Source organism: Ambystoma mexicanum, chromosome 6q (assembly GCF_040938575.1).
Source record: "Ambystoma mexicanum isolate Mex_15411 chromosome 6q, UKY_AmexF1_1, whole genome shotgun sequence".
In the NCBI taxonomy this organism is placed as follows: Eukaryota; Metazoa; Chordata; class Amphibia; order Caudata; family Ambystomatidae; genus Ambystoma; species Ambystoma mexicanum.
The window spans coordinates 675,155,306-675,182,497 of NC_090937.1; the positions used below are offsets into that span (position 1 = coordinate 675,155,306).

A 27,192-nucleotide genomic window follows, 5' to 3' on the forward strand; every position below is an offset into this window, starting at 1 on the left:
TTCAGCACTCTGAGACCCATGGGTGTGTAGTACTATATAATACATTTAGAGTGATTTTTATATAAATGTAGCTTTAGAGAGAAATGTATATAAATGTAGCTTGAGAATGCTACTTGCAATCCTAGTTAGGTACCTGCAGTGACCGAGTCAAATGATCATGACCTCGTGGTGCTGTCACCAGCAAAGGAGCTGTTTGTTGTTTTCTTTCACATAAATAGATGTCCTGGATCATGACTATCCCTGATGCAGCACGCGCTCATTCTGGCCAGCGATTGGGACACTTTCCATATTCCATTCTTGGGTGCATCGTATTGCCCTTCTGTGCAGTGTGGCTCTTTAAACAGACATTCTGACATTTGAGTTTAACAGCACGTGTATTTCGTTTAAACACACCAATGTTGCAACATTGCATAAACATCATCACAAAAGTCAGAACAGCAGCTGTAACATATTGACAACTCCCCCTTCAGACCTGCACTACGGGCAAAGAATAACCGTCGGATATATGGAGCTGAGGGTTAATACATATACATGTCATTCTTATCAATTATATTTAATTTGCCGTTTCAAATACAACCATGGGAAGAGATTTTTGGCAAACATGTAGCTTTGCCGAAATTTGCTCCAGTGCAAGTGCAATTTTTAGTAGGGGAAAAAAACATATTTAATTTGCCGTTTCAAATACAACCATGGGAAGAGATTTTTGGCAAACATGTAGCTTTGCCGAAATTTGCTCCAGTGCAAGTGCAATTTTTAGTAGGGGAAAAAAACCTAGCACCATAGCATGCAAATCAAAGGCGTTTTTTTTTCACCTGGGAATATTTGCTGTGTCCTAGTCGTTTCCGCTGCTGCAAAAACACATTGAATTTTTTTTTTGCACAAGGTACATTTATGCATGAGTGCTGCTCGAATTTGCACGGGTGCAAAGTTTCTGTAGTACTGCCTGAATCCTCTTTCTTGCCCCGCATTTTATTTATCCTCAGAATGGAGGGTAGTTCAGAGCGTGTGCTCACTTATCATAGGATGTGTGCTGATATTAATCACACTCAAGGCAGTGTATTATATCTTATTCGTTTTCATTTCCCCAGTTCTAGTTTCCAAATGTATCATGCGGATAATCACTAATAATAATAATATTATACTTTAATGTAGTGTTCCATTCTGGGTTCCACCACTGCTAAGCGCTGTAATGGCACGTTGTATTACCCAGTTTAATGGTACTCTGTGGATTGCCCTTGGACAGATGAAGGCCTCAGTGCTTTTACGGCAAGCCTGACAAATATCTAAGCTATCATCCTGGCACTCCGCCAAAATCCATTCCAAAATCCGTGTGTTCCAATACAGCTTACGGCCATTTCTTCTGATCATTAGAGTTTGTGAGTTGGATCAGGTGGTCCACATGTCTACAACATTCCTTTGGAGGAAGCACGTTGCTATGGTTGTTTAAAGTTGTCTGTGCATGTGCTTAGCAATTTGTTAAGGGTGGAGAATACACCTGCCTGTACAGGCCATACCTGAGCAATAATTAGCAGGAGTACTTCAAAGAGCATCATTCCTCATTTTTGGGAAATGGGGTCAAGACCATTTGGAAGTCAAGCAGTGTTCACAGCTTCACCCTAGTTATCGCTTCCAGTTGTCACAGCTGTGGGAGAAACAAACAAAGCAAAATCAAGGTTTACAATTCAATGGCGTTCATTTTGCACCAACAGAAAATATAGCAAACGGAGTTCACTTTCCACTCTCATCCATACTTTCGCCCTTGATCGGGAAAAGTCAACCACCGTCAGTTTTCTTCTTGTATTTAAATCTTTTTGTTACCATTTATCAACAATTCCAAGCATCTTGCTGCATAGTGCTTACATTGCAACCTTGTCACATTGTCAAGGATGAAACCAAAAACATAAAATCACAGTGTAAATAAAATACATAATATACAAAGAAACATTGTCATTCTTATCAGCATACTAAATATGTCTACAGAACCCACTAAACATAACTAACATGTGTCTCCTCAGCCAATCCCAAGACCTTGTGTAGTATAGTCTTTGGGGAACAAATGTGTGTTTGCAGCCTTTGCAGTGTACGCTATCGCTATGAGCAAACAAGGAGTCCTAAAGCCCTCAGCTTAGTTGGGCAAGTAAGATCGTTATTACATGCTCCAGCGTGAACCAAGAAGCGCTCTCATTTCCCAAATAAGGCTCAGACATTATCTTGTGTATCTTGAGAGACCAACTTATATGGGGAGGAAGCCCGGTATACCGTTGACTATAGAGAGTTAACAACGTATACTCTATCTAGGTCCGGGAGGACAGTAATCCATTATTTACAAAGGAGACAGAGCTAGTTAATATAGATGCCACATGTACACAGAACTCATAATATTGGAGTATCTCAACAAGGACCCGTCATAATTAAAAATGATTAATATCAAATTTAATGAATCACAGATTTTTTAAAAACAAATTAAATCATACGGTCCACAATATGTACATACATTTTGAAAATCTACACCACAAACAAAGGACATGGACAACAGTTACGTGACAAGCTTTCAATAGCTAGTTGCCAGTGTGTCAAGAGTAAACACACCGAACACCAAGCGGTACGTTTTATATACAGTTTTACGCACCCAAAGTTAATTAGGGTTAAATGTGTCAGCAAATTGGTCACTAGATTGTTACCAGAGTGACCAATTTGCTGACACATTTAACCCTAATTAACTTTGGGTGCGTAAAACTGTATATAAAACGTACCGCTTGGTGTTCGGTGTGTTTACTCTTGACACACTGGCAACTAGCTATTGAAAGCTTGTCACGTAACTGTTGTCCATGTCCTTTGTTTGTGGTGTAGATTTTCAAAATGTATGTACATATTGTGGACCGTATGATTTAATTTGTTTTTAAAAAATCTGTGATTCATTAAATTTGATATTAATCATTTTTAATTATGACGGGTCCTTGTTGAGATACTCCAATATTATGAGTTCTGTGTACATGTGGCATCTATATTAACTAGCTCTGTCTCCTTTGTAAATAATGGTATCTTGAGAGACCTTCTTGTTTATCACTAATTACCACATATTTGTCCGCCAATAGCTATGTGGGAGTTCTATCCATCTTCCAACATGCTGCAATTGTGGTTCTAGCTATCAGTAGCATGGTTTTAAGGGTGGGCCCATTTGAGTGCTGCAGGCCCACTTTCTGCCCCAGAAATATGCCTAAAAGACACACAATGGGGTTGAGTGCCAGGGATTCTTTGGTTATGCGATTAAGTGTGGACACAACATCAGTCCAATAGTGTGTGAGCTTGAGGCATCGCCACCAAATGTGCATGTAGGTGCCAGTGCACCACATCCCCTCCAGCAAAGCCCATCCCCTCCACCCTGAGACATAAGTTTAGTTAATTTCTTGCCAAAAATGTCAAGCCCCTCTCCCTGTAAAGGCAAACTTTGGGTGGCATTACGCAAACCCCTCCAAATCTCCCTTCATGTCTCCACTGGGAGTTCGACCCCAAACACTTTGTGCCGTAACATACGTGGGTGTGATTTCAGTTTGCTTGGTGAATAGGAATGTATGGATGCGGGATAAGAGGCCCAAGGACTCACTGGGTGAAAATATGATTTAAACTCTGTAAGTGGCCTATTGGCCACTTTAATAGTACCCGGTTGCAATGCCAAGTGGCCAAGGTGCCAATATTGGAAACACTCTCTCTCAGAAACCCCAAAGTTCTCCTTGCAGTACTCTAAGGATCGGATTTGACCCCCATTTAATAACTAGGAAATGTACTTGCAACCCCGCATCAGAGAATCATAGAGAAAGACCCTCCATCGTAGTCTTTCTGGAAGTCCAGATTGAAATGTGTAGGAGTGAATGGTGAGGGGAAGGTCGAGAGCCCCAGTCTGTAGACCGGCTCATTCCATACCTGCATGGTCATGATCATGTTGGGAGCTAAGGCATTCCCATTGGGCTACCCCGGCTTGGAGCCAAGGCATATATCTAAGTGGTCTGCCCACTACTTCCTCTTCCAGAATGGGATAACTCCGTCATGCTGAGCTCTTAATGGAGCTGCCTGGTAGAATCTCATAATATTTGGCAGTGCCACCCCAGACCCCACCCCCTTGTCTCTGGGCCTATCAAGTTATTTTAGGGAGCCTGTGGACCAACTGAAGGGAGCACCTTCACTTATGCACTTCCGAGTGGCCTGATACAAAATTATACTAAGTGCTTCCCTCTTGTCAAGGTTTACTTTAAAACCGGAGACCTCACAGAAAGTCTCCAGAAGTCCCACCAGCACAGGAATCAAGGACACCATGTCCGTTCATGTCAAAATAATGTAATCTGTAAATAAGGCAATTTTATGTACCCCTTTTTCATGTGGAATGGCCCTCACACCCTCATCCGATCTGATCCTCATTGCATGGGGTTCCAGTGCCAGGGGAAATGGAAACGGCAAAAGGGGACAGCCCTGTCTGGTCCCTCTTGTCAGGCTGAACCCAGCTGATAGATAACCATTTATGGGCATCTTTGCCACTAGTGCAAAGTATAGGGAACAGACTCCTTTATTAAAATGTTCTCCAAGGTTAAACCTGCCCAGGGCCGTCAAAGGAAAAACCAATCAACACAGTCAAACGCCTTCTCGGCTCTAACCCCAGTAGCATGAATGGGGCACGTGTTTTATGTGCTTTGTCAGTGAGTCCAATGATCTTCCTAATATTGCCTGCCTCCTGTCTACCCCTCACAACCCCTGCTTGACCAACTCCCACCAGGATTGGCAGTTCCTTATCTAGTCTATTGGCAATTATATTGGACAATATTTTGATATCTGCATTTAACACCACTATAGGGCCACATGAGGTGCACAGGGTGGGATCCTTGCCTTTCTTTGGAATCACTGATATTGTGGCCTCCACCTTGGTTTATGAAGAGTTCCCCTGCGAGAACATTACGTTGAACTGGTGGTGAAACAGTCACCTGATTGCCCAATAATTACCTACAAAAAAGAAGCTGTGAAGCCATCCAACTCAAAGCCTTGCCGCTTTTCTAGGCGGAAACAGCCTTAATAATCTCATGTGTGAGTGTATCTTGCTGCTCTCCGGTGAGCTGTGAGATGGGACACCCATCAAGAAACCTTTCAATTTTGGTGGAAGCTGGGCATTCTGTGGTATAAAGGAGCCTGTAATATCTGTTATATTGCCTAAATATTTCAATCTCCGAGCCCATTATGTCCCTGCTGTCCCCTCTGATCCCAAAAATCTGCTCCGCCATATTCCGTTGTCTCGGTTTCTGGACCAGCACTTTCCTTGCTGTAAGGCCCTCTTTTAAAGCTTTTTCAAAATACTTTTGCCTTGTCCGGAGTAAGGCATATTCAGCTCTGGTTGATTCCAAGGCTTCGATTTGCCTCTGGGAATTTTGCAAGGCACGAAAGGATCTCCTGGAGCATGTTTCCCTATACTCTCACTCCATAGCCCTCACACCTTGACTAAGCAAAACGGACTGCTCCCTACGCATTTTATTAAGTGCTGCCGTCTTCGAGATTAGTAGGATTTGAATGCATCCCATCCAGTTGTATCAGGTACCTGGCCCTCGGGGTTGTTCATAAGAAAGTCATCTATAGCTTTTTCAATCTCATTTCATATTACAGATTCCCTCGGCATAGCTTGATTCAGCTGCCATTGTGGTCTGGTGCTACTAGGCAAGATACTGAGTGTCATCAGCACCAGGGTGTGATCTGAAAAATAGATGATGCCTCCACGCCCTCCACCTACTGGATTAACTCCCTCTCTACCCAGAAATAGTAAATTCGGTAATACATGCAATGAGAATATCAAAGACATATGTAGTCCCTACCATTAGGGTACACTTGATGCCAGGCATCGACCAGGTTCGAGTTGTCCAACTGCTTATACAGATCCCATGATGGTCGGGTAGCACCCCAATTTTGGCCCCTGGAGGTATTCCAGTTAGCCTTCATTGGCAAGTTAAGGTCACCCCCTAATATTGTGTGCCCCATTGCGAAAACCAACAGCTCCCAAGGGCAGCTCAATGGAAGTCATTTTGCCCCATATTTGAACCATTATTTTTGTCCAAGGTCACCTGCCTCCCTCCCATCAATCCCAAGTTGAATATGTACTTTCCTCCTTTGTCAAATTTGATCCCCTCCACATGAAGGTCGGATCTCAGGCTTATTAGTATGCCCACACCCCTTTTCGTCAGATGGCAAGAGGAGAAATACTGCTGTTGGTAAAGGTCAATTTTCCGCAGATTTGTTTCTTGCCTTTTGAGCTTTTGGGGTAATATGGTCCACTTCATCGGGGATGTTAAGTCTCTTGCGTTATACGTCAGGCACCTCAGCTCCATAGCAGACCTATCTTCAGGCATTCCACCTACACAACCTCTAACACCCAAAGAACGCTTCCTCTCCACTCATTGGCCACCTTCTCCCAGAGATTTCATGATTGCACCCGTGGGGGACATACAGACAATGCTGACCTATGCTTCATACCCTTGAAAATACTAAACATGTAAACACTCAAACAAATAACTTTTTCCTGCAGGTATGTTAAGGTGGACCTGAGCATTCCCCAACTGTACTACAGAAAGTGCCCCAATATGTAAGCACCCACCAACTCACCCCAGGCCCCTCAGTTCTATTTCCAGCCTTCTCAGATGTAGCCCCCACTCCCCTCTTACTCCAGTGGTCTGCCTAATGGTGCGGGGACTTCTGCACTCTGCTCCCAAAAGGCCAGTCTATTCCTGCTCCCACAAGGCCCGTCCATTTCCCCTGGGGCTCGCTCATGCACAAATCTGCAGGTCCACTAGGCACAATTCCAGGGCTGGGCTTGCTTCTAGCCCATACCTCTGTGGTTGCCTGTGCCAGTTACCAATTGTGGCTCCTGGAGGCAGTGCAGGAGCCGCACCATGCAGGAGCTGTGCATTTGTTGCCCAGCTCCTCCCTTTTCCTCCTTAGGGGCCTGTGGCATCAGCCCCCATTGGACTCGGTAGTGCCCAGGGTTCTCTCTGACTGGAAACAGCGTGGCCCTCGCCCTGTGGACGTTCACCATCCAGAGCATTCAGCCACCCCGAAACCCCAGCACGCTCGGGGGCCTCTCCTGAGATGCACTACTCATCGCAGCCCAGACCTCTGTGACTCTTTGTCTGCATCCTCCTCTGATGGGACTCGGGGGCTGGTACATGCATCCCACAGTGATACACTATCTCCTCACTGTCTGCAGGGGGGTCACTCACTGCCCGGGGGGTACCCTGGGATGGAGCATTCCTTTTCCTCACCAGTTTGGCAGCGGGTGGAGACTGCATTGCCCCCCCCCCCCCCAAAAAACTGTCTTTGAAATTTGTGTGCCTTTCTTGCCTCAATGTGGTGTCTTTCTGATCCTTTGTGGAATTTGTCAGGATGTTTCTCAGCTTTGTCAAATCCAGGTAACCATGCACCACCACCACTCGATTTTCGTCTCATCTGGACAGGGATCTGACTAATAATCTCACTTTGCATCCCTGAGCTCTTAGGCTGAACACCTTCTGCAGGTTGTTGGGCCCTCCCTAGGGTGATGCTCCTACACCAGCCTAGGAGATTGTCAGATCCTGATAATTTAGGCCTAAACTAAGCCATTCTCCTCTTGCCCCTCTCTTTGACCCTTTTAGTCTCCCCTTCGATCCTCTGTTTCCACATGCTCTAACCTTTCTTCCCTTACTTCTGACTGTCTCTTTCTTTCTCTCTCTCTCTCTCTCTCTCTCTCTCTCTCTCTCTCTCTCTCTCTATCTCTCTCTTCCCCCCCTCACCTCCTTCCGAATCTCCCCCCTGGTCTTAATACTCTCCTCTGCCTTGATTCCCTTTCTCTGCTCCTTGCCTACTGTATTCATTCTTCCTCCTTCCTAAAACTCTGTTTAGCCTCATTACACTTCTTGTTAGATCCGGATCCTCCACCTCCAATCCTCCTTCTGAATGCTCATTTTTACACCATCCACCTCTGGTGTCACCTTTCTCTCTCTCCTCGTGAATATTCTTTTTCACCTCGTCCACTAACTCTTCAACTTCCTTCCCACCTCTGAATGAGTACCCCTCTTTATCTCCACCACCTACAGTCTCAACTCACCTCATGTTGATCACTCCTTTTCCTCTACACTGCTCCTTTGATAAGGCAACCCACAGACCACTTGCTTGTTTAGGTGTTTCATCCTGGATCAGAATGTCCTATGGGGGAATACATTAAGTGCATGTCCAAAATGCTAGTAGTCCAGTGTCTGGTCAAAATGGGTCAGTTTGATGAGCTACTTCACTGTGCAGCTACTGGTTTTGACTAGAGTTACGGAAGAGCTAGTCCTTAAAATGCCCAATTTGCAAGACGTTTTTTCTGAACAACTCTCCCTTGGTTTCTACTATAACAGTCTGCCCAAAAAGAAATAAAGTGCCATTAGTGACAGTGGGACACTTTTTCATTGGTGTTCGAGGCATTTGTATAGCCCAGTCCAACTCGGGTTTTAACTGGTTGAACTGTGGAAGTGAACAATGCGATCTGTTGCTCACATCACGGAACTAAACACATTTCTCATGCAAGTGATTTGTAATCTGGGCCTCTCGTGGCTCCATTTGCAAAGAATACTTGGCGGAAATTTACAAAAATGTTGGAGCAACACTACTGACCATATAAATGACTTGAAGGGGCGACATCTTTGATGTCGATGGTACGTCAAAGTGTTCATTGGCCCGCTGCATGGCTAGATGCAAGATTCTAAAGTATATGGTTCCTCACCCGCATGGAACTCTGCAAGCTCTGACATGCAGGGATCATGTTGGGGCATGCAAGCTGAAGTTGATTCCCTGTATCTTTTCTCAGACCATTTCAAAACACTGACCGCACTGCGTTCATGGACACCCGCATTCATGAGTCCATGGTCTGCCGTATTGTGGCCACAAATTCACTTTTGATGTTTGCATAAATAATTGTTCAGAGCTGGCACAGGGACAGCTAGGACAGGTGGCGTAACTGTGCAAAAGGGACTAAGATATATTATTCTTGCCCTATGCATTTTCAGAGTAAAAGGGGGTCAGAATATTTTTCCTCATACTGTCCCTGTTTAACTATATCCTGAGATCACTTGGAGAACAAGTGCCCTGAAATACGTATTCTACATTGACCATCCCTCTAGTCTTACCATATGTAAGCTGCAGAGAGTAATTGAAGTTCTAACAAGGGGAAATGCATACAAGGCTGAGGATGGACTGGGGAGCATACATGACCTTTTCTATATTCCATATGGGGACTGAATCACAGAGCAGGTAGCAGCCCATGACCCGATTTCCCGTCCTTCTTTATGGGGCTTTATTGCAACCCCCCCTCCTCTAAATATCCCTTTGTGTGTGCCTTAATGTTCACATACAGATTTGGGACTCCTCTACACATTGTTGGGGCCATTCCCATGTATCCAGATCTCCCCCACCAAACAACCAAGTCAGTCTGCCCTTGGTGGTGCCTTGCTTGAATTGCCATTCTGAGTACCCTGTCAACTTATCTAGGCTTGGTCCATCCACTTTGGAAAGCAAGGATGGCCTATTCCCAGGCTCAGGTCCCCATGAAATCCGGGCAAGAGGTTGCCTTCAATTGGTATCCTCTTGTAGTTCACACAGGCTTCCAACTGGCCTTTCAGGTAGCTTCACTGATCCCTATGTACAATGTAATGGGAACTTTCCACCTAGGATGTAATTTTTCTGGAAATATCACATCAGCTGTGATCGCTGTCTGATGACTTAATGCTGTCAGTGTTCATCCTTCCACTGGACGCTAGCAATGTTTTTACTGTGCATTTGCAGAGACTTGTCCAATAGCCGTCCAGGCTCCTATTTTGGTTTAAACCACCATTTAACTTGCTCATTTGGTAGTTGAGTTGGATAACAATACTTCAGCTTTACCTGTGGCATGTGTGCATGGGCCTGTGTGATGTGTCCTGGTTTTTCAGATTCATATGGATAGCATCTGGTAAGTTGTCCGTCCAGACCTCTGGGTGGTAAGTGTCATCCCGTTCTCCCAAACTGACCATGAGCTAAGGAAAAGGGATTTTGAATGAGTTGGTTCTGTTGTATGGAGGAACTCAAACTTCAAATGGGGTTGTTTGGAAAATTGCTGATCTCCTCTTGTGTGTTAACAAGAAAGAGGGATAGTTAGTTATAAGATGAAGTTGTGCTGATCTGAGAGATTGGGCTTATTTCCCTAACGCATATTGTGGTGGCAACCCATGTATACACCTGAAGACCAAACATAGAATCTTAAAACTGGCAGCCAGTGCTGAGCATGTGTGAAGTCAAAAACAGGTGTGAATTTAAGGGGATTGAAAAGTAGATGAATAACCACATTTTATGCAAGTTGAAGACTTTATAAAAGATGGTTGTTTGCTTTGTCTCTGTCCCATCCACTTTCCTATGTGGAGAATTGGGTTGGGCGGGACGTGGCAGGTATGTTTCCTGCTGTCTGTTTGGGTTGATCCATAGAAGGTTGTTGTAATTGATGAAGAGTGTTTTGTAGGGACAGTGGCAGGGATGTAACACATTCCTTTACAACTACCATGCCACTTACCTCCTTCAACGATAAACGTTCTATCAATTTCGATAAAAGCACTTTGTTTGCTATAGCATAATTGAAGTGGTTTCTCAGTTGACTTTTGCTGTGTGTCCCAGAATCATTGTCTATGTAAACTCCAAATTATGATGTAGACACTCTGGAATCCCTTTCTTGAGTTCATCATACAGAGTTTCCCCATCTGTGTTTATGAGCTGATAGCCTGCCTGCAACTGCCTCATCAGGCAAAGAGAAAAGAAGCCACCCCAGTGCTTTCTTTACCAATGTTTCAGATATCCTTTCACAGTTGATAAATAAGGTGCCGGACCTCTTCCCTCACAGAACATCTGCAGGACACTTAGAAGTGCTTGGGGTGAATGCTGCCGTTGGCCTCTGTTCTTTAACTCCTCTGTCACTTTAAGTTGTTTGAGATTAACTCCTCTGCTACGCCATCTGCAGGCATGTGATGCTTGGACTCTGCGTTTCTTCTTACTTTCCACAGTCCACTGCTTTGGGATAGGGTGGGGCTCTGCGTTGCCTGGCCATTCCGCGGTTGACATTGTCAAGATAGTAATGTGGCCTGTTTTCTGAAGTTTCTTGGATTCTGATTAGAGGTCATGGCAGGTTGTTTTAGCAAGACACAAGGAAATAAGGCAATGATTCCGAGTGGGAGGCACAATATTAGGAGTCTGGCAATAAAAGAAGGTCCAGGCCAGAATGACACTGATCACTCCTGATATATGCATGCACCCATTTTAGTGGTGTGTTACCACTACAGTAATGTCTTAATTCGTTCTTGATGAAATGTCTTTTTGCAGACTCGCTTATTAGAGATCTGGTAACATCAACAACAAACGGACATTCGGAGCCCAGGAAACATTGCCCAATAGAATCACTGCTTGTACTTTCCAAATTGAACTTGTGCGTTTTTGTCCTCCCATTGGTATATTGTCGATCCTGTTACCCATGGCTGTTTAACCTGAAACATTTGTATGATATAATAGGTTATATATAACCTGCTTAATACCCAGAGATTTCTAATTGCAGAACCGGGGATCGCTCCATGTCGTCTTGCTTCCAAGACGAGCACGTTGCACCTGAGCTATCCTCTCGAGTCAAATATGAAGGTATGGTCCTTGGAGTCAAGCCAGGTGATTCCTGACATTCTGTTCAGTCAATCTGAATGCTCCTTGGTTCAGTGACAAGCACTCTCCTTTGGGCATCTCTTCCTGTTTTCTGAGATGGCGTAACAATCCATTGTCTATTTGTCTGAAACAAGCCCAGGAGCGCCGTTTGAGGCAATGCGTTATACTTTATATTTACATTACATTGCAGATGTTCCATGACGGTTTGAACAGAAAAGAAGCTTGATTGTTGTATGCTTCAGTGCACTGTTAGTGGCGCATGCCGTGCCCTTCAGTTATGCTCTGCTTCAAAACCTCCCCTCAACCTCTTCAGACGGCTGACTTGAGGAATCCTACCTTGACGAATGAGATTGGAAATGTTCTTTTATTGACCCGGTGCTCCTGTTTGGGTAAAAAACGACTTTAGGAAATCATCTGACACGAGCTGTGGGAAATGAAATCGCAGATGTGTTCTTCTATTTCCCCTAATGTTTTCTTCGGTAGATACAGAATTACATATTTGCAAAATACCTTCAGCCTAATCAAGATGGATGGCAAATGTGTATCCCTATTGTCTTGGAATGAATGAACTGTACGAAGGCCATTTAGATTGTGAAACAGAATACTTTAATCTGTTATATAGACCATGTGTACATGGATTTAGGAGCATAATGTATTTTTCTCTGAATTGCATATTTTTCAATTATAATATTACATTCAATTCCTAGGTTGCAAAGGATCAAGCATTGGATTTGCAAAGATATCCAGTGAGATAAAAGGAGTGTTAATCTAAGTGCAGCCTATTATGTATATGAAACTAAATTAAAGTTTCCATAGTCCGTTCCATTGTTTGCATACCTCTTCATAGTGCTACAGCACTTTAAGTTTGAATAGAAAATAATAGTGCAATACAAGTACACAACACATAAAGTGATCAACATGAATTCATTTTGAACAAACTATTGTGTTCACTGCAGAGAGAATCTATGACTTCAAAAAATCCTATTACTTTGATATTGTGTACCACACACTTTGGGCCCGATTATCAGGAATGAGCGCACATGAAATGAGAACAGAGAATGTGCTCATTTCATTTGTGCTCATTGCTGAAATGCTCAGGTCACCTTATTCTCAAAGGTGACCTGAGCATTTCAGGAGGGCCTGGACAAAAGCGCAAAGATGTGATGTCCAGCCCCCTTGCGTATATTAGTGTTGGGAGATGCTTCCAGCAATAATGCATGGCAGGCTACGGTGGTTGCTGGCAGCGCATTCCAACACGATGGCAAGTTAAAGGGACTGTCTGGGTGAAATGCCCAAGAAATAAAAAGGCATTTCTTTCCATGTTTGGGGGGTGGAAACCAGAAATGATCACGCCATGATTTGTGCCCCCTTCCGCCCCCCCCCCCGTGCCTGTTACCAACAGGCGCCAGGGAAAGACCCTCACTTCTGCGCATTTAAAAGCATAACCCATTTGACGAATTGGGTTGTGCTTTTAGATGCACGGAAATGCCCCATTATTCGTGCAAATGTGCAAAGGACATCGGAATAAGTGCATCTGGGATGCACTCTATCAGATGCCCCTTAGGAATTGCTAGCGCATCTCCTCACTTGCACCCAAAAAGATTTGAGCATCTGCCCCATTGTCTGCAACCCTGCAAGCCCAAGTCAGGGCCCAGTCCATTTTATTCCATTTCATGTACTAGTGCATATGTTTCCCCCTACGAATGTATGTACTTATGTTCAGCTAGAATAGCCTGCTTCTTGATTAACCCCCTTTCATGAAGTCCCCTTGACCTCTGGGGACCACTGTCATGACCCACATACTGGGCCCGCCTGACCCTACCATGACCACCCACACCACACTTCAGGGTAACAGGAAATTAGGGCCAGTCTTACATTTAGGCACAGCTAGAGGGGAATGGGGCGGCAGGACCCACCCTTACATCAGGAGAGGCATCACCACGTCCACTGAGGCCCTCCACAGTGCCACCACCCACATTTATAGCAGGGGGGGCACCACAGCCTCCTGTGGGGGCCTAATACCCGTCGTCATTAAGAATGGGAAAAATACACACAATGAAGAAATCTTGTGAGATATCAAACTCTTGCAAGAATTGCTCCAAGTTCGACTTCAGTTAGATTGATGGCAGTCTATAAAGGCCCCACTCAACAACCCATGCCCGTCCTTCTTGGGTCACTTACCTGTTTGCTACTCCACCTGAGGGCTTTCAAAGTAGAACCTGAAGAAGAGAAAAGTGATTTAGAATTCGCCCAGAACCCATAAATCTCAAGGAAATTAAAAATATTTCAATTCACCTGATGGGGAAACATATTTCTCCAATGCCTTGGCCTGCAGTCTTGTCTTGGGAGTGCCATCAATTACAAGGGAACAGCAGAAGACATGTCAGGCAGGAACATGTGCACTGACGTCTAGACTTTTAGATGTCAGAATCTGCAGAACTTGAGGCGATACAGGACGATTTGGATCCCAAACCACAAAAGAAGTTTTGCCACTTAGGCAGAGTGGGCTGTGATATAATTGTTGATTTGTGGGGTGACTCTAACTCCCACTTATCTTTTGGCAGAACAAGAACCAGAGCCTCAGTCCAAGCTGGCACTCCTTACCTCAAGGGGGATCTCAGCTGATGCAGGTCACAGTAGGGACATGGCAGAAACCCCCAAACTGCGGGAGAACCCAGGTACTCTTTTGTCTTGTCACACTGTGGGCCAAAGAAAAAAGGGGAAATAATCATAGAACAAGTATTAAACCCATCTTTGTTCTCATTCAAGAAACAGTAATATACTGGACCTGGTCCCTGCCTGAGAAAAATGCTCGGCAAGCTGTTTACCACTAAGCCATATGTTTTCCCTTTCTGATGCATTCCCTTACCTGTAGCAATTCAGTCCCTGAAAGACATCACAGAGGAGACAGGGACTCGGCTTCTGAATTCACCAACGTTCTTAGAAGTCCCAGGAACAGGTAAGTCATTACAGAATGACTGGCAGACAAAATTACAGCTTTCCCAGGTGTCATGGACTTCACCTCATGGATTGAGTTGGCAGACTTGTAGGACTATGTACTGAATTGCAGGCTAGAAGAGCTGAAACTAACTCCCTTAGCCAGGATTAGGTAGCCAATCCTAATGCCACCAAAACAATAGGCACCCAAGTAAACACCTTAAAGGCAATACTTTCTCCCCTTGCTGCACCAGACAAAGCACAGAGTTCGGGGAAATGAGGGCAGGTCAGGCAACCATTCAGAAAATGACTCCCAATCCTGAACGCGTTAACTGGGAGGCATTAGGGTATGCCACCTTTGAGTACCAATGCAAGCTTGATTTCATAGGACAACTGCAGGATTTCCCTAATGATTCCATAAAAGTAGCCTTATACTTTAATTTTGGGGCAGGAACATGGCCACTTGGTCAATCGTGCTAGTTAAGAATCTGGATCCCATTCTGTGAGACTACAAAAGCTTTAAAGAGAAGGGAGACACTATTTGCCAACAAGGCACATGCGCAGACTCTGGATAACAAGCTGTTGGGCCTAAACGAAGGAGGCCAGTATCTTCTCACCTATATCATTACTTTCAATGTATTAATCTTGGAGGTGTGTTGACCTGAGGAGAAGTGCACTCCTCTCTTTTATTGAAGATTAAGACCCAAACTCAAGGACGTTTTGTCACAGATGGGTAACCCTCCCCATACTGGTGCAGAATATGTAGAATTAGTAGTTAAACCTGATCACAATCTTTTGGAATGCAATGGACCATAGAAGCGAAACATGACCTTTAATATTCTGCCTCAGGCCTACTCAACCAAACTAAAACACTGTTGAAAAAGCGCCATAAAGACCCGTAGAGCAACCGATGGCTGACTAATAGAGATATATAACGTGCTGCCCTCCAATGGAGGCCCGCAACACTTCCACTTCAGCACTTAAAAGTTGTGCTGACTCTGCGGCACTTCGCAACAAACGTGAGCAGAGAGGCACGGCACACATGTAGTCGTGTTCTATAGATGTAAGCACCCAGGGAACAGATAAGTCCCATGGGCACCAGTAGCAGCCACATATAATACAGTAATTAGATATTAGGTCAGACGAAAATTGAAAGCATGTATAGACTTAAGCGTCTTACTTGATCACTAATCGGTGAAGTGCGTGCAGCTAATGATGGGCCCTAGAAAGGAAGGAATCCCTCATAGATATCGCGGCCCGGCCATTACAGCACACGCTGAATTAGTGTGTGGATGCCCCTGTGAGACAGAGGATGAAAATGTCTTACAAAATGCTTGTGAAAAAGTGGATCAGCAAACGGTTGAAATGAATGCTGATGGATGACAACGAGTAGCTTAATTGAGGGTTCTATATCTTAAATTTCAGATAATAGAATGATCTCAATGAGACCTGATAATTCAGCTACACTAAAGGTTTCCAAGCAGGAGCAGAGGATCCCCTTTGGCAGGGAGTCTTCTCTCATCGAGTCATAATATCTTTCTGACAATATGGAACTGTCTAAGTTATAAGAATTGCGGCACTTTGCGAAGAAATGGGCTTCACTATTAGAAGTTTTTAGTTTTACTAGTAAAAGTGGTTTAGAGTTGACAACTAGAACTTGAATAGAAGAAGTCCATCTGCATTTTTGCCCAGTATTACAAACATTAAGAACAAGGTCAGTAGTTGTACTGCATGAAGTCACTGAGTAAACAGTCATTGAACAGATGAGTTGAGGAGTCCTAAGAGGTCTCTTTTGTTTTGTTTTTAGAGTGTCTGTTTTGCACAAGTGGGGTGATAGCCGATTTACTCACACATGAAATAAGAATTCCTTCCTGAAGAAGGCCCAAAAACCAACAGACCAGGAAAAAATATAGTGGCTTAGGGGCTGAAACATGTGTAGACAAGATCACGGCTGGAGCTACCAGCTGTTGTCCTTTCTCATTCTCCAAAAAATACATGAATCTTATATTCTGGTTTAGACTGTGATGAAATATTTCAGAACTGTCTTTGGAGCTATGGTGTGTCAGAATTGTTAAAGTCACCACTTACTAACCCCCAGGCCCACATGGAATAACTTTTTTTGATTGTTGGTGTCTCTCCGAAATTGGTTGTAATATATGTATTTCTTTTGTTTTTGGTTATGAACTATGTATGTTATTCAAAATAACAAACATTTTTAATGAACAACCATGAATACATTTTTATTTTGGAATTAAGATGAACCTCTTTTCGACTAGATGCTGATAGCGAATGTAGCATAAGGTAATGAAACTATAAATGCATGTGGTATATAGGGAGGGGTAACCAGTTGCCATTCTTTTTGTTGTATTGGTCTTGTAGTCCCCTAATGTAACTGGTCCCTGATAACAAAAAATTGGAGACAGACCCATATGTGATACATGCTACCGATGATCAGACAAGCTAACCACCGGCGGAAAACTAGCCTGCCAGGCAGTTTTGGAGAATGCTTTGCCACAAAATTGGCCACAAGTACATCCTGCTGTGACCAACAAGCTGATTTCATTGATGTGATTTGTTTAATTTGTGTAGTGCAAAAGCCCTGCAGGATATTGGGCAGAGTTAACTGCACCTGGATACAGATGACAACAACTAATTGCACAAAAGAGACCTCAGAAGGGGATTGGGAGGAAAGAAAAGTTATCAGATTTCTCAGAAAAACGAGCAGCGACATCAGGGAATGGAGTTTGGTCTCGAGCTGATTCCAAAGGGTCCAATCACCAAAAATCGCTGATCTCTTCTTGTGTGTTAACAAGAAGGAGGCAGAGTTACAAGATGAAGTTGTGCTGATCTGAGAGATTGGGCTGAATTCTCTGCATCGCATATTGTGGTGGCAACCCATGGTTACATCTAAAGACCAAACCGAGAATCTTAAAACTGCCAGCCAGTGCTGAGCATGTGTGAAGTCAAAAACAGGCATGAACTTACAGGGATTGAAAATTAGATGAATAGCCAAATTAAGATAGTTAGGAAAACCTGTGTAAAGTGCATTTGTATAGTCCAGCAAAGAAAGAAACCAGATCACTCTACATTTTTGTATGATTTGAATAGCATTGGTAAGGAGAGGTACATCAGAGCTAACAGTGGCTGACATGAACTGATTTGACTACCACAATACTTTGTGCGGTCAGCATTAACTCTGGCTAGAAATGTTCAAATGTTTTGAATCTTGTAAGCATAGTTAGGCAGGAGACCAAACCAAGAGGGAGATGGAGGATAAGATGAAGGATTATTTAGCAAGTGTTTGGTTCTCAGGAGCATAAGTCTGGTCTTTGTAGGATTCAGCTGAAGATTTTCATTTATTTATTTTAATTATAACATTTATATAACGCCCAAACCCAGGGGTCTCACAGCGTTTGTTGCATTCAGACAGCAAGAAGTCTACATTGTTTATATAGTCATTATTCATACTTATCAAAGAGACAAGTTTTTATAAGCTTTTGGAACAACCTGTATGACTGATCATTTCTGATGGCTGCAGGGAAAGTGTTCCAGAGTGTATTCATATTTTATTGAATTTATAAAGCGCCTTTTGCCAAAGTCACTGAACAATAAAGGAGAATCCAAAAGCGCAACAAATCAACATGGTACACAAGCGGTATGAGTAAAGGTTACATCAGCAGAGGGATCACGCAAATAATTATTATTGTTTAAGAAACAAGAGACGAAAGAAGGTAGAGTTTAAGTTCTCCAGCATGGGGTCTGGCATGGATTCACATGCTCATGAATATTCCCCGTCGTCAGGCTGGGAATCCTCGGTAAAGAAAAAATCAGTATCAGTTTCGTTTCTGATCTGTCTTTCGTAGTAGTAACCAATCACTGATCTCTGCGTCATACTGATCACAGCCAATGACTGCCCTCTACCTAAGCTCCGCCTCTGGCAGCCATCTTCAGATTTTTACCGCACGTTCAAGTGTTGGGAGTCCTCGTGCTTAGCTCTCGAGCTTTTACTGCGTGTTTCGCGCTTTTTTCAGGTGGATTTTCACATTTTTTCGGTTAATCGAGCCTCAAGCTCCACCGTTTCTACTCCCGTTAACGGCTACCCGTTGCAGGATTTTCCTACGCCCCTGAAGGGTGAAGATTTCGTCGAATCAACTTCTTGGAGGATTCCGGAAGATTCGCAGCCTACTTCGAGATGGCCCAGGATGCGAGTTTGTCGCCCGGACCCAAGCTGTTTCGCAGCTGCCCTGGATGCGGGCTGCAGAATGTGTTTAAGGAAGACGAACATTCGCGATGCCTCTACTGTCTTCATGGGGACAAGACTCATGTAGAGAAGGACTGCCAGTTCTGCAAGAACTTGTCGGAGCGGACCATGAGGGACCGTCGATCCCGTCTCGCAAGCTGGTTGGAGAAGGGCTCGACGGGTGAGAAGAAGAAAGGCTCAGAGCGGGCTTCTAAGTCCTGTGCGGGCACCCCGGCGACGGGGGCCCAACACTAGGCCAAGCACCGCGAGTCCGCTGGCTCCGGGAGCGCCGAAAGGTCGGGCTCTTTGGTCGCCAGGCAGGGCGCACCTTCCCCGGCGCCGTCAACCACGAGCCAACGCTCCGGCTCGGGGAAGAGAAAGTCTGAGACCCCGGGTATGCTTCGGGAGAAGCCCCGTCCGATCTCGGAAGAGGGGGAGCGAGGCGTCGCCCCTCCCCCGAAGGGGAAGGCCCGGGATGCACCTAAGGTGGTGAATGCCCCTACCCAGCAGGCGAAGGCCTCTATCGAGGCTATCGCAGCGACTCTTGCCAAGCGGGCAGAGACACCACCAGCGGAGACTGCCTCAGAGACTAGAGTTTCCCTGGCGCCAAGGAGGGAATCCTCTTTTCAGCCCATCGTTGTGGCCGCCATGATGGAGGAAGCGAGGGGGGACACGGTGCCCTCCTCGAGCTCGGGGTCAGCCTCGGAGGAGGAACTGACCGAGGCCGTGAGGAACCTCGAAGTCCAACGGGCGGCTTTCGAGAAGGTTCGATCCCGTCAGATAGACGACGATAGTGAAGAAGAGCGACCATCCCTTCCTAGGCCTCAGGATGGCTCGGCGGCCATTTTGTCTGCCATCCAGTCCTTATGCTCTGAGATAAGGACGAGATTCCCGCGGCCCAGGCCGGAGAACCCGCAACCTGGCCTGTCGGGAAGTCCTCTGAACAAACGACGGAGGACCCAACCCTCTCCTCCTCTCGCCCCCGTAAGGCCTACAGTTCCCTCCTCATCCTCCCACGAGTCGGGAGATGACGGTGAGTTGGGCTCGATGACAGGTTCCGAGGGCCACGGCGACGACGACGGAACGAGTCTCCCGTCTCCCGTCGCAAGGGCCTCGCCGCCCGACGAGATTGGCTCTTTCCACGCCATGATCGCCAGGGCGTCCGAATTGTTCCAGCTCTGCCCGGAGGAGCAGAAAAAGGCAGGTTTCCTCTATCAGCGCCGGGAGGCCAAGAGGAAGACGGTCATCGCGGTGCCCCTAAACGATGACATCTGGGAGGAGGGCCTGTCGGTTCTCAAAAACCCCTCCACGGCACCAGCCAAACGGGACCGGTACGAGAAGAAGTACCGGGTCCCCGAAACCGCTCCCCTGTGCCTCAGGGCCCAACCAACGCCAGACTCGGTCGTCTCGGCGGTGGCGAAGAAGAAAGCGGCGGGGTCAGGAGCCTCGACGTCGAATTCCCCGCCGGACGGCGAGGGAAAGAAGTTCGACGCCATGGGGCGGCGGGTCATTTCATCGGCGGTGACGACGATCAAAGCGGCCAACGCCCTGGCGATCGTGGTCCGTTACGACAGGGAGCTCTGGTTTAAGCTGGCCCCCATATTGGACTTCCTGCCGGACGACAAGAGGTCCGAGGCCCTGGAAATACTGCAAGAGGGCGAGGTGGCGTCGGGCCACGCCATAACGGTGGCAACGGATATTGCCGATACCGGGTTCCGCCAGCTAGGCAACGGTGTTTGCCTACGACGACGGGGTTGGCTCCGGGCGACCGACTTCCGTCAGGACGTCCAGACCAGGGTGTTGGACATGCCGTTCGACGGCAGCAACTTGTTCGGGAAGGCGGTGGACGAGTCCCTCCAAAACATAAAAACGGACACGGAGGTGGCCCGTGCCCTAGGAGCCCTTCAGCAACGACGGCCCTTTCGGAGCTCCGGAGGCAGACAGGGTGCCTCCAAGGGATCCAGCGGTGGCTCGTCGTCCTACCGCCAGGCGGCACGCTCCTCATCTCAGGAGGCCTACAGGGGTCGCGGCAAGCAGGGAGCGCCTCGCCGCCGTCGGCAAGGTGGCCAGGGCAAGGCCACCACCTCCAAGCAGGACTGAACCGGCCGTGGTCTCGGGCCCCCACCGAAGCACCCCGGTGGGAGGCCGGCTGACGGATTTCGTCGGCGTGTGGAAGTCCATCTCCACCGACTGTTGGGTGCTGGATACCCTGGCAAGAGGCCACCTATCAAATTCCTGAAGAAGTGCCCTCACGTTCCACCGGTGGCCAGGAAGGAAAATCACATCCCGCAACTACTGTTGGAAGTACGGGCGATGCTCAGGAAAGGCGCCATCGAGCTAGTCCCGAAGAGGCTCCGGGGCTCCGGGGTGTACTCAAGGTACTTCCTCGTCAGGAAGAAGACAGGCGGCTGGCGCCCCATCCTGGACCTTCGTCGTTTGAACAAATACATCAGATCACAAAAGTTCAGGATGGTCACCCTCCAGCACGTACTGGGACAGCTGGAGGAAGGCGACTTTCTATCGTCGTTGGACCTGGAGGATGCATACTTCCACGTTCCCATCCTCAAAAGTCACCGAAAGTTCCTCAGGTTCGTCGTCCAGGGACGCCACTACCAATTCAGAGCACTACCGTTCGGATTGAAGTCGGCCCCCAGGGTCTTTACCAAGTCCCTAGCACCAGTGGCGGCGCGGCTGCGCCTGCAGGGGATCCACGTCTACCCCTACCTGGACGACTGGCTCATCCGGGCGAAGACGAAGGAGCTCGCCGTGGAGCACACGGCAAGGACCGTCCAACTACTCACGGGCCTGGGATTCTCCATAAACTACGCCAAGTCCCACCTGGTGCCCGCGCAAGACGCGCTGTTTCTGGGAGCGAAGCTCGACACAGTGTCGCTTCTGGCCTCTCCGTCGGAGGAAAGGACGAGGGCCATCTTGGGCAAGGTGCAGCGGATGCTGGTTGCGGACGCGGCCAGGGTGAGGTCCATCAAGTCCCTCCTCGGAATGATGTCTTCTTGCATTTATCTCATCCGCCTGTGCAGGCTCCGGATGCGCCCGTTGCAGGAGTTCCTGGACGCACGCTGGATCCAGACGACGGGCAGCTTCAAGGAGAGGATCACACTCGACAAGAGTTTCCGACGAGCGATCCGGTGGTGGGGCACCCGCGCGCATCTGACGGCGGGCATGGACTTCCAGACCCCCGGCCACCAGGAGACAGTAACCACGGATGCCTCCCTGGAAGGGTGGGGAGCGCACACCAAAAATCTGCATGCGAGAAGCCTTTGGCTTCCGACGGAGAAGTCCCTCCATATCAATGTCCTGAAGCTCCGTGCAGTGTTTTGGGCCCTCAGGTCCTTTCTTCCGTCCCTCAAAGGCAAGGTGGTGAGGATCTTCACCGACAACACCACCACCATGTTCTACATCAGGAAGCAGGGCGGTACCAGATCCCCAGCCCTGTCCAAGGAGGCGCAGGATCTGTGGCATTGGGCCGTCGCCCAAGGGATGTTTCTGGTGCCGTTTCACCTGGTAGGAATAAAAAACACCATTGCCGACTCGCTCAGCAGAGAGCTGCGCTCGTGCCACGAGTGGGAACTACGGCAGGATCTAGTGGACCGCCTCTTCCGACGTTGGGGCACACCCCAGTCGATCTGTTCGCGACGGCGACGAACTCCAAGTGCCGGAGGTTCGCCAGCAGGTTTCCCCAGCCGAGGAGCATGGGCGATGCTTTCTCGTTCCCCTGGGAGGGCCTGTTTCTATACGCATTCCCTCCATTGCCGCTGCTGATCAGGCTCATCAACCAGCTCAAGAGGTCACGGTGCAGGATGATCCTCGTCGCACCTGCGTGGCCGAGGCAGATATGGTTCCCGGACCTTCTGGACTTGTCAGCGTCCCCGTCAATCAAGCTGCCAGTGGACGCGGATCTTCTCTCCAGGGAAGGAGGCGCCATCCTCCATCACGACCCGAAGTCGCTGAACTTGCAGGCCTGGCTCCTGCAACGTTAGAGTTTGGAAGATACGACATACCGGCCGACTGCAGAGAGGTTCTTGCAAAGGCCAGGGCGTCCTCAACTCTTAAATGCTACGGACACAAATGGAAGAGGTTCTCTGTCTGGTGCCGCGCACAGAAGATTAACCCACTACGGATTACGGCTCCCCAGGTACTGCCGTACCTACTGACACTAGCCAAGGCTGGACTCGCGCACGCGTCCATCAAGATTCATCTTGCTGCGATCTCCCGATACACCAGAACCACGGGGCGGACGTCTTTGTGGTCTCATCGTCTGGTGAAAGAGTTCATGAAGGGACTGTTCAGATCGTTCCCGCCGGTGAATGCTCCAGCCCCGGCGTGGGAGCTCAACGTGGTGCTGACCAAGCTCATGGGACCTCCGTTCGAGCCTCTGCACTCGGCTCCGTTGAAGTTCTTGTCGTGGAAAACAGCGTTTCTTGTGGCCATCACCTCAGCACGACGGGTGGGAGAGATCCAGGCCCTTTCCTGCAAGGCCCCGTACTTGACTTTTCACGACACGAGGGTAGTGCTCAGGACGCACCCCTCCTTCATGCCCAAGGTGCCGTCGGACTTCCACCTCAACGAACCCTTGGTGTTGCCTGTTTTCTTCCCGTCGCCTTCATCGCCGGCTGAAAGGACTTTGCACTCGCTGGATGTGGCTAGAGCGCTGAAGTTCTACGTGGACCGCACAAAGTGTTTTCGGAAGACGTCACAACTCTTTGTGAACTTTGGACCTGTCAATCAGGGGAAGGCTCTCACGAAGGCTTCCATTTCCAGATGGCTCTCCGGCTGTATCATGTACTGTCATCGGTTGGCAAACCGACCGCTGCCTGGCCGTCGAGAGCCCATTCCACCAGAGCGATCGCAGCTACCACGGCGTTCCTATCTGGTGTGCCCTTGCTGGACATCTGCAGGGCTGCTACGTGGAGGTCGACGCACACCTTCATGAAATTCTACTGCGTCGATCGGGATTCCAGGGAGGAGTCCAGGGTCGGCCAAGCAGTGCTGCGCAACCTGTTCGCCTAAGGTGAGCCTGGTGAGGAGGTAAGAATTGCTTAATGTTGAGTTTGATGTATTGCTTAATGTTGAGCCTTTGCCACCTCCCGTGGTTGTGCATGTGTGTACTGCTATATATTCTTTTATTCATGAGCATGTGAATCCATGCCAGACCCCATGCTGGAGAAGGAACAAGTTACTTACCTGTAACTGTTGTTCTCCAGCATGGGTCTGGCATGGATTCACATGCGAACCCTCCCGCCTACCCCTCTGCGGCTCTTCACTTGGTCATACTGCCACTTCACGTGCTACCAAATCTGAAGATGGCTGCCAGAGGCGGGGCTTAGGTAGAGGGCAGTCATTGGCTGTGGTCAGTATGACGCAGAGATCAGTGATTGGTTACTACTATGAAAGACAGATCAGAAACGAAACTGATACTGATTTTTTCTTTACCGAGGATTCCCAGCCTGACGACGGGGAATATTCATGAGCATGTGAATCCATGCCAGACCCATGCTGGAGAACAACAGTTACAGGTAAGTAACTTGTTCCATTTGTTTGAAAAATGTGAAGAGATGAGGAGAAGCGAAGTGGGAGACGAAAGGGTTCCAATCTTTAGGACCCGAAAGAGAAAAAGAGCAGAAATGAGACGAGGCACAGGAACAGTTAAAATAAATCGATTCTGAGATCATAAGGGGTGTGGAGGGTCAGAGAACGAGAGTAGGGAGAAGAGGAAGGGCGGGACCCGGCCATGGGTGCATTTAAAAACAATCGAGAGAAAGTGATACAAATGACAGGATTCAAAAGATAGTAATGAAATTGAGAGCAGGGAGGATGTGATGGGGAGCGAGGGGGTAGAGAAAAAAGGAGATGAATGGAGGAGTTGTAGATAGAATGAAAAGGAAGAAGGTGACAGTCGGGGAGACCAAGCAGCACAGATGAACAGTAGTCGATGAGAGAAAAGACAAGAGAAAAGAGAAGAAGTTTATTACCCTGAAAGGAAAGATAGGAGCGGGAAAAGAGAAGAAGTTTAGTACTGTGAAAGGAAAGATAGGAGCGAGCATGGCGAATGTTAAAGCATAGCAGCGGGAACAGGCAATAGAGGAGATATGAAGAGAGAAGAAAAGGGAAGAATCAAAGATAACGGCCAGGTTGCATGCTGAAGGTGAAAAGGAAAGAAAGGATGTGGGAAGGAAAGGGAAGAGGGTGGAGTGGGAGAAATAATAGATGGGGGAAGATCAGAACCTCCGTGTTTGAGGGATTAAGATGTAGAAAGTGGGAAGTCATCCAGTTCTAAACAGTGAAAAGATAGTTTGAGACAGTGGAGTGCAGAGCACAATCAAAGGAAGAGAAAGAGAGCAGCGTGAGGAGCGGTGTAGAGAGAGAAAAGAAGAGGGCCGAGTACCGAGCCTTGAGGGACACCATAGAAAAGAGTGAGTGAGGGAAAAGAGTGTCCAGCCCAGGAAACGGAGTAAGTCTGTTGCGAAAGATAAGAGCAAAACCATTTGAGAGCAGACCCAGAGATCCACAAAGTGGAAAGAGAGGAGAAAAGAAGAGAATGGTCCACAGTGTCGAACACTGCAGACAAATCAAGAAGAATAAGAATAGAAGAAAGGTTGGAGTGGCGGGCTGTGAGGCGAGGATTGGAAACATGAAGAAGGGCAGTTTCAGTGGAGGGAGATGGGTAGAAACTGAACTGCAAGGGAGGAAGAAGAGAATAAAGACTCAGATAATGGGTTACCTGCGTATAGGCGGCCCATTCAAGAATTTTAGAGAGAAAGAGTAGAAGGGAAATAGGTCAAAAATTGTCTGGGGAAGATGGCTTAAGAAAGGATTTTTTCAGGATAGGGAGAATACGCACATGCTTAAAAGCCTTAGGAAAACCGGAATGTACAAGGGAGGAGTTAAAAAGAAAAGTAAGGTACAGAAGAAGAGGGGCTATACTTAGGTGATGAGAGAAGAAGGGAGATGATGAGAAGGAGAGACAGTAGAATGTGCACAAGTTAACAGAGCAGAAGTATCTAGATCCATAAGAGGATAGAATGACAAAAAGGAGTAGAGTTATGGAGGAGGAGAAAGAGGAGGAGAAGAAGAGATAGAGGGAGTGAAAGCTAGATGAAGATTAGATATTTTAGATGTAAAATAATGTGTGAAATCAGAGGACGAAAGGGACGAAAAAGCAGAAGGGTCGGGGCCTTCGAGAGAGAGGATATTGTATATAAACTGTAGAGACAACAAGGGTGGTGAGATAGGGAAAGTGTAAGCACAGAGAAGTAGGATGTCATAGAAATAAATAAAGCAGAATCAATAGAAGAGTGCGGAATTGAAAGTGTGGCAAGTTGGGAAGGGAAGGGAGAGTTTTTATAAAGCTGCTTGGCTTTGAGCAAGCTATGACTAAGGGAAATAAGACTTGAGTAAGCCAAGGCTGTGAGGTTTTACGAGTTGGAGAGAAAGGATGTAGAGGGAAAGTTGAGTCACGGACAGATAGTACAGAGGAGTGTAGGGTATTGGCACATCAGCAGAAATGGAATAGAATAGCAAAATGACAAGAGGCAAGATGAAGAATCAAAAGAAGAGAGATTGCGATATGTAACGATAGTCAAAGAAGGGACTGGGAGTCAGAAAGAGAAACTGAAAAGTAGAGAATTAGATACTCAGAAGCATACAAGGGGAAAGAGGAGACGGGAGGGAAGGTGGAAAGAGAAGAGAAGATTAAGTCCAGGCAGGATCCAGACTGATGAGAAGCAGAAGAAGGAAGGATGTGCAAGTGATACGAGTCAGCAAGTGAAAGCAGCAGGCAGAGCGAAGAGTCAATGGGGGAAGATTAAAATCCCCAAGGAGGAAGAAAGGGGAGAAAGACAGAAGGAGATTTGATAAAGGAAGACCAAGATGTTTGAGAAAATCAGTGATGAGCAAGGGGGACGGAAAGGATTAGGAAAAGAGGTAAAATGCTATTCAAAGGAAGGAACACTTGGAAGATTCAAATGAGGCGATAGAGGAGTCCAGGAAGAATTGAAGAGGATTCCAGTGCCCCCCTGTGCCTACGTGGGTGGGGTGTGTGGGAAAAGAAGTAGAGGCAGTGTGAAGAAAAGCAGGAGTCAGAGTTATCAGGGGTGATCCAAGTTTCAGTAAAACAAAGAAAGTGGAAATTAGAACGAAGAAAGAGGTCAAGAATAGAATGTGATTTATTACAAATAGAGCAAGCATTTAAAAGACTGAAGTGGAATTGCGGAAAAACGTCAGAAGAAACAAGAGGGCAGGACATATTAGATGCATTACATAGATGAGCCGAAGTTGGCACCTGTGGA

At 47.0% G+C, this 27,192-nt stretch overlaps 1 protein-coding gene across 2 annotated transcripts in view; it reads left to right on the forward strand.

The window, feature by feature from the left end:
- The window catches only part of PRDM5 (PR/SET domain 5), a 1,215,944-nt gene that overhangs the window by 784,630 nt on the left and 404,122 nt on the right, over positions 1 to 27,192 (forward strand). The gene's annotated exons all lie outside the window — the stretch shown is intronic.